The 13,253-nt window shown below is 39.3% G+C and overlaps 1 pseudogene; it reads left to right on the plus strand.

Annotated features, from left to right (window-relative positions):
• Positions 1 to 13,253, plus strand: part of LOC129634132 (elongation factor 1-alpha 1-like) — a 364,634-nt pseudogene that overhangs the window by 109,282 nt on the left and 242,099 nt on the right.

Below are 13,253 nucleotides of genomic sequence, written 5' to 3' on the forward strand. Positions count from 1 at the left end.
TTTATTAACTGGAATTGTTCTGAAGGAATAGTTGGCCCTTGTTTTATTTATTCAATCATTTACATCAATTTGGACTCATGGCTATTTATTTTATTCTTTAGGTTAGCATTTAATACTGTCATTAAGTATATTTTTGCTCACGTTGTTCCAACTTTGACCATGTGAACCTTCACTTCAGTTCCTGGTCCTTTTTAATATTTTCCTCACATTTTTTCTCTTTCCTTTAAGCATTTTCCTGTGTTTAGGTGTCATAAGATATGCCAGGTTCTTTTTGTACTTTTCCCTACCCTTGCAGGGGAATCAACCAACTTCTTCAAGGAGTTCTGTTATTTAGAAGCATTCTTTTATCTACCAAACTACCATAACTTGATGCCACTCAAGAAGCATGTGTTTTTTATCAATAGTCACTTGTCTTGAACTTGACAATTTTCTTTTCTGCAGTGAACATGCTTAATTTGTTCTATCCGTATAGGCAACTTCAGTTCAGTTTAGTTCAGTCGCTCAGTCGTGTCCAACTCTTTGCCACCTCTTAGACTGCAGCATGCCAGGCTTCCCTGTCCATCCACTAACTCCTGGGGCTTGCTCAAACTCATGTCCATTGAGTTGTTGATGCCATCCAATTATCTCATCTTCTGAAGTCCCCTTCTCCTCCCGCCTTCAATCTTTCCTAGAATCAGGGTCTTTTCCAATGAGTCAGTTCTTTGCATCAGGTGGCAAAAGTATTGGAGTTTAAACTTCAAGCAACAGACTTCCAATGAATATTCAGGACTGATTTCCTTTAGGATGGACTCAGTGGATCTTCTTGCAGTCCAAGGGACTCAAGAGTCTTCTCCAACACCACAGTTCAAAACATCAATACTTCAGCACTCAGCTTTCTTTATAGTCCAACTCTCACATTCATACATGACTACTGGAAAAGCCATAGCTTTGACTAGATGGACCTTTGTTGGCAAAGTAATGTCTCTGCTTTTTAATACGCTGTCTAGGTTGGTCAGTCCTGGTGGGCTGCAGTCTATGGGGTCGCTAGGAGTCTGACACGACTGAACAACTTCACTTTCACTTTTCACTTTCATGCATTGGAGAAGGAAATGGCAACCCACTCCAGTGTTCTTGCCTGGAGAATCCCAGGGACGGGGGAGTCTGATGGGCTGCCGTCTATGGGGTAGCACAGAGTCGGACATGACTGAAGTGACTTAGCAGCAGCAGCAGCAGCAGATTGGTCATAGCTTTTCTTTCAAGCAGCAAGCGTCTTTTAATTTCATGGCTGCAGTCACCATCTACAGTGATTTTGGAGCCTCCCAAAATAAAGTCTCTCACTGTTTCCATTGTTTCCCCATCTATTTGCTCATCATGATGGGACCAGATGTCATGATCTTTATTTTCTGACTGTTGAGTTTTAAGCCAACTTTTTCACTCTCCTCTTTCACTTTCATCAAGAGGCTCTTTAGTTCTTCTTTGCTTTTGGCAGAAAGGTGGTATTATATGCATATCTAGGGTTATCGATATTTCTCCCAGCAATCTTGATTCCAGCTTGTGCTTCATCTAGTCCAGCATTTCTTATGATGTACTCTGCATATAAGTTAAATAAGCATGTAATATACAGCCTTGATGTACTCCTTTCCTGATTTGGAACCAGTCTGTTCAATGTCTGGTTCTAAATGTTGCTTCTTGACTTGCATACAGATTTCTCAGGAGGCAGGTCAGGTGGCCTGGTATTTCCATCTCTAAGAATTTTCCACTTTGTTGTGATCCACACAGTCAAAGGCTTTGGCATAGTCAATAAAGCAGAAGTAGATGTTTTTCTGGAACTCTCTTTGTCAAATGGCTGCTTGACTGTTTAAATATTTAGTAGTTTATACTCTCTTACTCTCCTTTTTTCAGTTATTTTTGTTTCTCCCTCTTTGACTTATTATTTGGAATTGATTTCACTCATTCAATGAGCACCAATATTCTAGGCACTGGAGACAACAGACATACATACCACAGAATAGTCTCTGCTCCCGTGAAATATCAATTAAAATTAATGGCTTTAATAACAACTAAAACCCAAACTCTTTTAATAGAAAGTACCATGTACTTTTACTAGAAAATATATGATTATATGTTTTAAGCTCTTTTGAAAGTACCAGAATTTGTGGATCGTAAAAAGCCTCTGAAACAGACTTTGAAAAAATATGGGGTTGTCCAGTGATTAAGACTCTGCCTTGCAATGCAGGGGACCTGGGTTTGATCCCTGATCAGGGAACTAAGATCCCACGTGCCTTGGAGCAACTGAGTGCCTGAGCCACAGCTGGACTCCATGTGCCACAGTAAAAGATCCCAGGTACTGCAGCTAAGACCCAGCACAGCCAAATAAATACAGAATTTTTTTTTTTAAAGAGAAACAAAAAAACACACTTGTTTACATCTTATAAAGAGAGCTGATATGAGAACTACTATTCAGTCTAAACCCTAATGTGGGCATCCCCCTTTTTAAAGTTTTAAAACAGTCTAAGACTTCCTGGCCGTCTCCGAGTGCTCTGCTGAGTGACCACACCAGGCCTGTGCTCCCCAGGTGTGTTGGCAGGATGCTGGCATGGGCATCGCCAGTTCATAGGATTTGCCTGGAGACTTCGTTATGTTGCCTGTTAGCTGCACGACTTGAGGTCACTTAGTTTTTTTTTCTTCTCTATTCGTTCATTTCCAAATGTAAATTGAATTCACATAATAGTTACGGGAATTAATGACAGAAAATTCATACAGCTATTCCCTAGAGAAACAAAAGTTAACATTAGTAAAATCTCTATGGATGTTATATAAGCCTTTTAGGAAGGAGCTGTAATCAGAAAGTTTTGGGAAATAGGTGGGCTCTTTTAAAATATCCCAATTCATGACATGTGGTTGAGGCCATCTGTAGCCAAAGCTGCAATACCTTCATAACCTTCTCTCTTCAGTTGGACTTTTGAATGAGGTTTTTTAACAATAGAGAAGGAATTGCATCATATTTCTTTTATAAACTCTTTGGTACCATTAATGTGTGGCTAATGATATTTTACTAAGTAAATGTTGAATGAAAGCTCTTTCTTCATTGCAAATGCAAGTAAAATAATTTTTATTTCCATAACCATAGAGTATATATAGGGGTGTATATGTATATGTAAAGGAAAGGAGTGGGAATAGGGGGTGCCCTGTGTCTCCCCTCAAGTTTCCAGAGGAGGAAAAATACTTAGATTTGACATACCTGTCACAAATACAGGAAATTAATGAATTGTGAAACCATTTTAGTTATGACATATTTATGCATCTTAAGTAATTGTGGTATTTTTTGTAGTTTTGAAGAATTACTTGTCCGTGCTTATTTAACATATTTATATGTTAGGATAATGAATTCAGATTATTTAGTTTAGAAGAATACATAAATATGTTGATGTCCATTTTCACATTGTGCTAATTGTGATTTTTATAATCAATTTCTGGTTTTCCTCATTAATCTGAGAGATCAAATTAGAGACTGTGGATTAATAAAATAAGTAATGATTATCTTCTTTATTAAAACACAGATTAGCTCATTTTTACTTAGTGAAAGTGTCCTTCCACTCCTAGTTCATGTTGATTCAATAAACAAATCAGAAAGACAGCAATAAACAAATGGCAAAATAGTTGAAACAAAACCATGCGATTATAATTTGATTTTTTAATTCTAAGGTGTTCATGAGTCATGCTGTAGGGAGATTTTCTATAAAGCAATAAGTCTATACTGTTTGAAAATCTGGCTCTATAAATCAGAGTATTCAGAATATGCTGAGGGGCTGGAGAAGGACAGTTTATTTACATGAGACTCTGTTACTTTCATCCAGATCTTCCTCTCGATTTGCTTAATATTTCATTTGAATAAAGCATTCTGGGGGAAAAGATTTAAAGCATTATGTAAGTATGCTTGTATTCAACAGGAGTTATGAACAGAAGATATTCAAGGTTTTAAAAGAACCACTCAAGAAGATCTGAAACTACATTCTGCATGTCTTCTGAGATCAACTCTGCAGGATGCAAATAAAATGACAAATCTCGATTGAGGAAATCAGCGATAAGTAAGTAAGCTCACTCTTATCTTCCAGTGTTGTCATGGATGTGCAGTGAGTAAAATGTGCCTTTTTGCTTGTTATCTATTGATGTCAAAAGCTATGGTATTGCAAGTGATTTTTCTCATGGCCTTCTATTCAATAACTTTCTCAGTCTTCAATGTAAGCCAGTGGCAAGATACAAAGATGCTCACAGGGGTGAGATAGTATTGACACTGTTTAGGTATAATGGAAGGACACAGTTTTTGGAAGCGTCGTCATGCACCAAATAGCCATAGCCTCTTGGTCATTGGTGACTGAGGTCTGAAACAGTGCATTGTGCAGCATGGTGTCTTAGCTTACTTCTAGCTCTAAATTTCTTTCGTTCCTAGATAAGCTGGAATGAGATTACCAGTGATGGGTTTTGGACACTGTTATGCAATATATGTCAATCATATCCAAACTGTCAGGCTTAGTATCCACCAATCAAGTATCTATGTTTGTTTAAGGATTTCACTGTTCTTTTTCTTTTTTTTTTTTTTAACTTGGGTGATGAGCTGAAATGATTTGGTACTGAGGAGAGCGAAATGGAGTATTGTGAGACTGCTGACCTCTAAACTCCTCTCAGATTATCCGAGAGAGAGAAAAACCCAAAAGTCAATAGTAATGATAATGGCTAGTGGGGAAGAGAATCTATTATAAAATCTCTGACATTTTCTAGAACCCAGGTATCCTGGGGCCAGGTGATGTTGAAGTCCTTCCTTGGCCAGTTAGATAAAAGACTCGAGTTGCAGAGCCATCGTTAGCTCAGTAGCTTTCCCATGACCTTAATTGTGCTTCAGTTCTGATCATTGGTCACCTTCAAGGCTTAGGGGGTTAGAAGCAACCTGTTGTAATAGTCCATGGGCGCTGCGTTCTCTCTGATGGTTCTCTATAAGATGTCCATATCTTCATAAGTTATCCCTTTATTGTATTCCCTCAAATTTCCGTACTTGCGTGTGTTATCTGTTCTGCTGATGCTGATATTGAACAGTGAGGTTGAGAAAGGATGACTTTTACTCATAAGGTCCAGATTCCCAATTGAGGTGTTGATTTGGGTAAAAAAAATCACACTTAAGAAACAACAAGTGGTATTACCAGGTATACTAAGCTGAAGATGGAACTCAAAGATGTTTGGTACTGATCCCTAGAAACTGGGACTGTTATCTTATATGGTAAGAAATTTTAAGGTGTGATTAAGCTAGGTATCTTGAGATGGGATGGTTATCCTGAATTATCCAGGTGAGTCTAATGTAATCACAAGTTCTTATAAGATGGGGAAGGAGGAGGGTTAGAGTTTAAGAAAGTTGTGTGACAACGGAGGCAGAGGATAAGTGATGCTACTGCAAGAAGTGGAGCTTGAACCAAAGAAGACAGGACAAGCTCTAGATGCTGCTCCTACAGAAGGCATGCTGACAGCTTGATTTTAGAGCTTCTGACCTCCAGAACTGAAAATAATACATTTGTGTTGTTTTAATCCACTAAGTTTGCAGTGATGTATTACAGCAGTAATATTAAACGAATATACCGGAGAATGAGATCAACAGTTGGGATGTTTACACAGAAGTATTCATTTAATTTAAAAACCTTTTAGACATGTGCAAAAATAGAATAGTATAATGATGTCTTCTGTTATTATTTAAAAAAAAATTCTAACATCTCCTAAGACCCAGCCTCTCTTCATTTGTGGTGAGTATTTATCATTTTATATTTATTTATATATATACATATGTGTATGTATGTATTTGTATTTTGGTTTTCTAGCATCTGAACCACTTTGCCATGTTTTGAAGACTTTCCCACCTTATGTATTCTTGGTAGGGGTAGAACCTACCTCCTAGTATCAAGGCTGGAAGTCCCAGGTATTTGATTTCCAAACATTCCAGGTTACAGGGCTACAAGCCTAAGCCCTAGACTCTATCACGTAGATGCGCTCTGCCATTCCTTAGAATCAGCCACAGGGATGGCAATTGCAAGTGGAGTTCTCAGCAGTGGCCACAGAGGTAATTGCATCAAGACTGAGTTTCTCTGTGACCCAGAACTTCTTTCACTGCACCACGTCTGCTGTATGACTGAGAGTTTTGTTGTTAGATATATACCTTCGAGCCCAAATTTTCCAGATTCTGAATGATTCTGACAAATTTTCTTTGTCCTTAAATCAGCCTGAGTTGGTGTATGGGTTTGTGTCCCTTGAAGCTAAGAACCTGGTTACTACATACTTTTCTGTTCTGCCACCCTCACTGTGTCAGCTTTCACTTCAGGCAAGGATTCCCTTGACTTCACAATAGCTGAAACTGTGGCCAGAAGTGTAGGCAGACACGCTAACCCCCACGAGGGGAAGAAATCACCTATATTTATGTTTCTCTCTTAGGAGTGGAGGCCCCTTTACCTCCAAGCCTGTTAGCAGTTTTTTCTCTCACCCCACACCTGGTGCTGGTACGTAATACTAGTCAAATCACTTTGTCAGCCACAAATAAAGTTTTTCTGAAGAGTAAATAAGACAATGTGTGTAAAGCTTTTCACCCTGTACCTGGCACATTAGAAGCTTTCAAATGACTTCCAATTCTCATAACAAAATCCCTTGGGGAGTTTTGTAGTTTTGTAGCATCCTTGTAACTCAGGATTCACCTCGGATTTACTGAAATGCAATATTTAGATTCAGGGACTAGTTATCAATATTTTATTAACTTCCTCAGAACATTTTCAATATATCCTTGGTTAAGTATCACCAGAGAGGAATGATTGTAGCATTTGCCCTGAGGTGTTTATCCAGGTGTTCTATCCTGCTGCTGCTGCTGCTAAGTTGCTTCAGTCGTGTCCGACTCTGTGCGACCCCATAGATGGCAGCCCACTAGGCTCCTCTATCCCTGGGATTCTCCAGGCAAGAACACTGGAGTGGGTTTCCATTTCCTTCTCCAATGCATGAAAGTGAAAAGTGAAAGTGAAGTCACTCAGTCATGTCCGACTCTGTGCGACCCCATGGACTGCAGCCCACCAGGCACCTCCGTCCATGGGATTTTCCAGGCAAGAGTACTGGAGTGGGGTGCCATTGCCTTCTCCTACCTATGTGAAATTTCCCACTACCGCTTTCTCTTAGGTTATGGGTTAATGTTAAATGGTCGGTCAATTTAAGGACTAATTAGTAAGAGATATCTGTCTTCCTAAAGAGCTGTTGACACTGGGGAAAATAAAGGTTCGAGCTGCCTTAGACCGGGCTTTCTGCTGCCGCTCTGTGAAAAGTGGATTGTGTTTCTGTTTCTTCTGAGTTACTCAGCTCAGTGGTTTTTGACTAAACTGGTACCTTTTTAACTGGCTGACATTACTGTTCAGGGTTTTACCTGGAGATCTAGTGCAGGGGCCTGGTATGCGGAATGGTAGCATCAGCTGAAAAAAAAAATGCGTTTAACTGTGTATGCTTTAGGGCAGGATAACCCTATACTTACTGTGATCACTAAATAAGTAAAAGAGGTGATTACAATCAGTGAAAAGCAAAAGAAGATGAAAATGGATACAATGACAAAAGCAATCACATCAAAGGCTCTCTAGCTTGGAGATAATATGCTTATGTGGAGGGCAACAAATGTTCACACAGGGGTTGTGGAATATTCAGGATAGAAGTCAGGGTGTGAGTTAGGGGTTAGTTAGTTAATAGGAAATGGATACAGTAATCCTAAACAGCTTTATTAAATTTTTAAAGTTAAAAATGAAGCAAGATAAGGTGATTATTTGAGAAGTAAGAGGAAGCGTCTCCCCCTCCACCCCGCCTGCACCCCCTCCCCGCCTTAACATGTGAGAAGCTTAAGGAAGTTTAAAGCTCCTGACGAGGATTCCTTAGAGTGGTAGAATTCCTTAGAATGGCAGATACAGAATATCAAAGGAATTATTTTTAGTAAAGTTCTGGTAATGGTTGGAGGAGCAGGGCTATCAAGTACCTGTGGAGGAGTGAGTCTTAGCTGGGAGCAAGAGAACCTCGCCTCAGGTCACTGTGTAAGAATGCTCTTAGATTTTCTGTTTTATGTGAAGTTGAGGGAGTGTCTCCATGGCAGTTTATATTTTCTCTGTGAGGCAGAGCAAGGGATCGTTTGCTGAGACTAAAGGGAGAGGGAGGGGAAACTTGAGGTTTCAAGATGCTGGAGAAAGTCTGAAATATTTTTAGGGTGATGGGGAAAATGTTAACCAAAGAAAGGTGTCTGGTTTAAAGCTTGTGTTGAGGGCTCAGGTGAGCTGAGGGCCACATGTTTATGGTGACATCAGTTTTGCCCATCACCTATTGGGTGATTTCTTCCAGCAGGACTCAGGTCCCAGGGGACAGGCAATCAGAGAGGCATATTTGGGTTCATGCAGTTTTGAGGAAAGAATAAAAGGCTGAGTTTAGGGTGTTGAAATGATGTAATGTAAGCAGGGTAAGGAAAGGCCTGAAAAGTGGAGTAAGCAAAAGAAGAAGAAGAAAGAGGAAGCTCTGCTGTGGCTCAAGGGGAGATAGCTCTGCAGCAAGAAATGTGGAAAACTGTAGTTGAAGGGTGAAATACTCGAATCCATGATTTTGCTGGTGATAACCAGATTCACAATGTGCTTATGGGAATGAGTGGCTGAGGTGTCACTAAAGATGAGGCGGTTAAGAAACCAAGTGTTCATGATGTTGTACCTTCAATTTTCCTGAGATAATGTAAGAATTGGGCTGGAAGTGAGGATTGCTAGAAAAGACCAACTGGAAACTTTTCAGCAAATGAGGTGAAAGATGTCGGTGGTAGGTAGATGACAGCAAATAGGAAGGTGGGAGCATGTTTTAGTAAAAAAAAAAATGTGAGCCTCAGAGGAGCAGGAGTTTCAATAAAAGTAATAGTCTGGAAGTAGAAATAAGGAGCATGGATGACTCTGAATCACTGCTGGGCTCTAAGGGAGTGTGAGGATTAACAGCCTCCTCTTGATAGCTATTTGTTAAGTGTATCGGTTGTCCACACCTGAATCCACAGTAAAACTCTTGGTGTCTCTGTCACCTCAACATTCAATCTTGCCTCAAGCCTTGCTGATTCTATTTCCTGAATCTGTTTAATCACAGTGCCACAACTTCTGGGACACTTTTTTTTTTTTCTGAATTACTTTAGCAGCCTTCTGAGTGGTATCTACATGTAGACTTTCTCTGTTGCATTCTCCACAGCTACAGTCAGGGTGGTATTCCAAAAAGACAAATCCCATCATGTTACTAATCAGCTTAAAGCTATCTGTGGCTTTAAGATATGTGAGATATTTTAGTATTATTTTTGGTATTAAGTCTTTCATATCTAGTGTGTGTCTTACATGTACAACTCAATTCAGTTTGGACTTACCACATTTCAAGCATTCAATAGCCATAAAAGACTAAAGGCAACCATATTGGATAGTTACACTCTTTAAACCAATATACCAACTCTTACCTGGCTCCAAAAATAGTTTCTTTTTGGCCTTTTTACCCCTCATACTCTTTGTCCAGCCATATTAAATTCTGTGCTCTCAGAACTCTCACTTTTGTACTTGTGGTTCCCTGCTGGAATTTATTTATTTTTTCAGGGTATTTTAGCTTACATTTTCTAGAATATGAGTCTGAAGCAAAGATAGTGAGTTCCTCCTTTATTAGAGACTTTACCTTCAGGGAACTGAAGTGAGGGACAAGGAGGGTGAAGCAGAGATGGAGAGAGAGAGTCAGAAAAGGCTGTGAGATGGAGTTTTTGTTCAGGAACCTGATTGCTCAAAAACTGACTCCTTCCAGAACAGCCCACAGGCTTGAAGAGGAGGAAATCTTTATTCACAATTCTTTCTTTTTCACGGTCAAATGTTCACCTCACCTGTTTTTAAATCCCTTACACTTCAGGTTGCACATAAGTAGTCACTGATCGAGTTTTGAGGGATCAGCAGGGAAGCCCTGGGGTGGGAGCTGAGACCCAGGCAAGGCTGAGCTGAAGCAGTTCGAGGCTGGCTGCCAAGAGCTGGTCATCTCGGTGGCAACTGGAATAAGAACTGGGTGAGGTTGAGAACATCTGAAATTGTGCATAAGAGGGTCTGACACAGTCAGTAACCTCTACTTATCTCACAGGGATCAACTTACATGTTATGTCCACAGGATAGATTTCCTTGATTCTAAAACAAAATTAGGTCCTTCTAGTATGTTCTCATGGTCTGCTTCACTTACTCTCCTCTAATAAAACATCGTATTTTTAAAAATTATAAATTGTAGTATTGATGACTTGTCTTCCCCATAAAATTCTAAGTTCTCTGAAGTCAGTTTCATGACTATCTTTTACCATGAGATTCCCACCACCTGTCTTGTAGTACTTCACACAGCTCTCTCTCTGATAAAGTGAAAGTCTTCAATAAGTACTTGTAGCATGAATGAATGAACAAATGAATGAAAAGTTCGAGTTGGTAAAACATCATGTTTATCTTTTTTTTTTTTTTTTCCAGAGCAGGCCTCTTTGTCAGAAGTACTTTTAGAATACAAGTTGATCACTAAAGGTTAGCTTGCCTTGTTCAGCCTTTCATGGACTGTCAGGCTGTAATCCAGGATAATGACATGGGTGGGTGGTTCACTCTGACCAATGAGACTTTGCATGCCTTTAGGTTCACTTGTTTTGCAAATTAGATTTGTCAGGTTAGAACTTCAAATGAAAGCGCTCTCTCTCTTTTTTAAACTACTGCTCTTTAGCACAGTCTAAAGAGAGCCCTAGCTCCTGAGTTGTTGCTTCAGCATTTGTATTTGATATGAAAGAAACTGAAAGCTAAGATGAAACCTCAGGACTCCAGAACAGCAGGTCTGTCAGGCAGCACTCCCAGCCCTGTTCTTAGCTGTGTCTTCAATGAGAAAAGGCTGCGACTATGACATTGTGCCTGGTGTGGAAAGCTTGGGTAAAGGAGATGTCATGAAGGGAAACAGCATCAACCTTCATTCTGAACTTTTTTGTGCCATCTTCAGTCAGCTTCTGTCATAGGGAAGTGGTACTGTCTGCTAATGACCTTCCCACCTGGGAACCCCATCATGAGTGATGTCCTTGATGCCAGCTCGCACATTCTAGCTAATTCCAGACCTATTAAATATTCAGTATCTTTCTGAAAACCAATTAAACGAATGGGAGATATAAAATAGAACTTGCCTTTACCCAAGGAGTCATTCAGCCAGAATTTTTATGACAAATAAGGGACTGGAAACTAAGCAAAATAGTGAGAGCTTTTAAATGCATAAAGTGATCAAATCTGAAATTGCCCGATTCTCACCTTATTCTAGAGAGGACTAACTTATGAAGAAATCACTTGTTTAAATCGGTAGCTTTCATTTGCCCAGCAAGATATTGTATTTTATTGTTCTCTAGATATTTTGAATTTTAAATCAAGACAACAAAAACAAATTTAAAAATATACTGAAAGTAATGATAAAAATTATTGAACTTTTTTCTGAATTCTATAGAAAACTGAGAGTTTGTAAAGTGGGAGTCACTTCCTACCTCATGGATGGAATGAGCAGGTGACAGCCATCGCAAAAATAAAGTGTAGATAGATTATAGGACTTAAAGTTTTATAAGCAAGTATTAAGTTATTGAGTTGAAAAATCTTTCCTTTTTCACTAGATCATCAGGACTGAAAAGTCTAACTATAAGCACTGAACAAACATGCCCGCCCAGACTCATCCATTTAGCAGGTGCTCGATAAACATTATTGACCAGTTTAGTGGTGCGGTGAACTTGTTTATAAAAAAAAAGCCTGAAAAGGAAATTCCCAGATAATGATTTCAGTTGTTAACAGGGTTTTTGTCTGTAATAGTTTTATGAGATCTTAATCAAGGCAGACTTGCTAATGAACTTCCTGTTCAGGATATTCTCATGGACAACAAATAAGAGTGTGAAAAGATAATAAATCCCCATTTTAATATTCGTTGTCACACACTAAAGAAGTCTCATCCTTTGGTTTTTAAGAGAAAATGCATTTTTCCTCCAGAAGGAAAATGTATTTTAAGAGAGAGATTTTTTACATAGTAAAAGTTTGGGATACAAACACATCTTTGGGACTCAGAGGCAGGTAATTGACTTAAAGCCTCCTGTCTGACATTCTCTGCCATGGGAGGCTTGTTTCTGTGCAATAGGTAAAATTATGAGTTCATTGTGAATGTATCAGAACATGTCAAGTGCCTATTTTGGACTCTGTTTCGCACATGGTTGATATTTAATAAGTACTAACTGTTTATGGTTGTGATAGATGATTACAATCTATCATATGGCAGGAGGAGAAAAAGAACCAAAACGTTCTGTCCTCTGTCATTCACTCCATGTGACATTTGCTGATTGTAAGGCTCCCATTTCCTTTGCACTGAGCAGGTGACAGGCATGGTGCTGTGGGCCTTGTGAGCATGCCAGGATGTGATCAGCGCGGCTATGTTAGGAGAGGGTCTTTCTCTACTCATTGCTTTGTGAACGAGAGGGCTACTTGGAGAGGTAGTGAGACTCACCATGGGCATAGGGCCAGGAAAGAGCAGAGCATAGCCTGATTCTGGAGATTTCAAATGTAGATACTGGATTGTATCCCTGGAGATTCTGTGTCAGTAATTCTGCATTTTTAACAAGTTTTCCTGGAAGATTTTGGAATGAAGACCACATGTGAAAATTGCTCAGTCATGTCGGATTCTTTGTGACCCCATGGACTCTGCAGTCCATGGAATTCTCCAGGCCAGAATACTAGAGTAGGTAGCCATTCCCTTCTCCAGGGGATCTTCCCAACCCAGGGATCGAATCCAAGTCTCCCACATTGCAGGTAGATTCTTTACCAGCTGAACTATGAGTTAAAGTGGTCTAATTATCTGATCATTTATTAATTAATGATCAGATAATTAGACCACTTTAATTATTAGACCACTTTATTTATTAATTAAATATCACTGAGGTTCTATTATACAGTAAGCATATAGAATGCAAATGTTAGACTAGCGACATTTAAATGCTCCTCTCTTGGTGTTTTGGGGTCTGTAATCTCCATAGTGAGAGAAAAGTTATTTTAAGCCAGCAGCATTCTGTTAGGTCCTAGAGTATTAATAGCAATATCAGTTGTACCCACCTGATTCATATGTCTTTTTATTTTGTATCTGGAGGACTTTTTCTAAACAAAGACAACTAAAAGCTATATTTAAATAACTTTATGAATAGGTTTCTGATGACTCAC

This window comes from Bubalus kerabau, chromosome 19 (genome assembly GCF_029407905.1).
Source record: "Bubalus kerabau isolate K-KA32 ecotype Philippines breed swamp buffalo chromosome 19, PCC_UOA_SB_1v2, whole genome shotgun sequence".
NCBI lineage: Eukaryota > Metazoa > Chordata > Mammalia > Artiodactyla > Bovidae > Bubalus > Bubalus kerabau.